Source organism: Ailuropoda melanoleuca, chromosome 11, assembly GCF_002007445.2.
Source record: "Ailuropoda melanoleuca isolate Jingjing chromosome 11, ASM200744v2, whole genome shotgun sequence".
Classification (NCBI taxonomy): Eukaryota; Metazoa; Chordata; class Mammalia; order Carnivora; family Ursidae; genus Ailuropoda; species Ailuropoda melanoleuca.
Genome location: NC_048228.1, coordinates 61,027,312 through 61,029,794, shown reverse-complemented (window position 1 = coordinate 61,029,794; position 2,483 = coordinate 61,027,312). Strand labels below are relative to the sequence as shown.

The 2,483-nt window shown below is 34.1% G+C and overlaps 1 pseudogene; it reads right to left on the bottom strand.

The window, feature by feature from the left end:
* The window catches only part of LOC105241675, a 67,483-nt pseudogene extending 65,420 nt beyond the window's left edge, over positions 1–2,063 (bottom strand).
* Between the last annotated feature and the right edge of the window lie 420 nt (positions 2,064–2,483).

The window sequence follows — 2,483 nt, the reverse complement described above, 5'->3', positions numbered from 1 at the left end:
CTAAAATGTAGAAATAGTAACTCTATTTTATTACTATTTCATATGAAAAATATGAATTGCCAGAGTTACTGATATGTTTGAGAGAATATTAATCTTCCTAGTGCAAAGGAACAGGATATGACTCAAAGGACACTGGAAAATCATATTTTTGAGAGTTAAATTTCATTGGATAATAAAAGGCTTTGAATATCACCCCTTTGTAAGGCAAAAAGGAAACAAAAAATCATTTCAAAGGTGACTTGAAATACTCCATTAAAAGCTTGAAAAATGCATATGAGTGATTCACACATTGAAATAGTAAGGGAAACGTGTAGGTGTGTTTTTTAGAGAATGGGGCAGTAATGTAAATCTGACTTGGGTGAGGTTAGCAAATTCAGGATAATTAAAGACCAATAGTAAATAATGTGTGCAATTCTGTCACAACTACCATTTATTAATTCCTCAAATACTTGAGTATCGACTGTGGTGTCTAAATGGGTGTCTCTTGATCTGGTGTGGGGGAGGGGGGCACCACTGATCAGGCGGAAGCTGGTGGCACAGAGGTCAAAGAATTCCCCTGAAGCAGAACAAAGGAGACAGAAGTATTGTCTGTATTCAGCCAGGTGGTTGCTGGGGCCCTTTCTACATTCCATTGCTCAAGCCTGTTTGCTAAAAGCAGCCTCTACATCTGCTTTGTTCCGGAAATGTATTATGTGTTGGAGATACAATGAAGAAACAGCAATCCCCTTGCCCCAGATTTGCTTACAGAAAAGAGAAATATAATATACTGATTGATATTATACTGACATTGGGAAATGTTTTGGTGAAATAGCTACCTGTAAATATTATACTTGAATAGCTCTCTTGGGTAGTCAAGTGATAATAATTAATAAGGCTAAAAATACAGAATTTTCTATGTATCATAGGGGCCATTTGCAGTGTAGGCTTTTCTAGAGACGTAAATGACTTGGAAACTGTAGTTACTCTATATCCCATTAAAAGAAGTATTTGTACATCCAAAAAAAAAAAAATGCTAGCCCTCCAATGGTGCAGGAGTGAGAAGATACTTCAAATAATAACAACAATAACAATAACTCAATCATTAAGGATTCTTTAGAAGCGTCATTCTTAAACTATTTGATCTTAGGAACTCCTTACGATCTTAGAAAGGATTGAGGGTCCAAAGAATTTTTTTTAAGATTTGTGTATTTATTTGAGAAAGAGAGAGCACCCGCACACTGGTGGGGGTTGGGGCAGAGGGAGAGAATCTTAAGCAGAATTACCACTGAGCCTGGAGCCCTATGCAAGTCTCCATCTCATGACTCATGAGATCACAGCCTGAGCCAAAACCAAGAGTTGGACTTTTAACCGACTGAGCCACACAGGCAGCTTGAGTGTCCAAAGAATTTTTATTCATATGTTAGATCTATCAAAGTTCATATTAGAAGTTAACTCTGAAAAAATTATTATTTCCCTTAAAATAATAATCATAACCCATTGTATAAATAACATAGTTTATTAAAATAATTATACTTTCCAAAACAAAAAAATAGTGAAAAGAGCGGCATTGTTTTTCATTTTAGCAAATTTCTTAAATAAAATGTCCTAAATTTCCAGCTGGCTTAAAGAAAACAGCTGAATTTTTATATCTTGCATTCAGTCTGTGCTAATTGTACTCATCCCTTAGCCTTTTGAAAAATCCACAGTTCACACATGAGGAAATGCGAGTGAAAGAGTTATCGTGACACTAGTTTTGACCTCTGAAGTCCCTGAAAGTTTCTCTAGAATTCAATTTCAGAGTCATTAGTATATAATATCCCATAATAATACTATGAAAGGGAACATTGACTCTAAGTAGATTGGTTAATTGTATTGTGGCCTTGATAGAGACAGAAAAGATGACTATATTTAGAACTAGTCAATACCAGTGGATATCTTTGACTACCTCATGCTACTTGTCACTATAATCCCAGATTTCCATGCTTAATATTGACAAGTATTTCCTTTATGGTCTGAAGCAAGAGCATTACTCATTACCTCATCCAGGAATCCTCTTCAGGAACCTTCCCTACACTGATGGACATGGTTAAATATAATTTGATTCCCACACTACAGCTTATTTGCTTCTTATAGGGTAATTACGATTATAATGACAGGATTTGAGGCTTAGCAAAATGACTAACTGAACTATAAATCTTACAGCTCTTAGTATATAGTAGTAAGGATTTCACAAAAAGCATTCTCTAACATATACTCTCCAAAAAGCAATTTTGCAGTAAAACCCCCACAGCACCATTTACTTATTAATTAAAGATGAAATAAATCATTCTTAAAACTCTTGACTCTCATTTTCATGGAATTATTTGTAAAAATTATGAGGCATATTGGTATATAATATAGTTATTTGTCATTTAGTTATTTTTCAACCATGCTAATTAATAATTAGGTTTCTTAATAAATTTTGAGTGGATATTGATTCAGCATTATTTGTTCTTATTTTTATT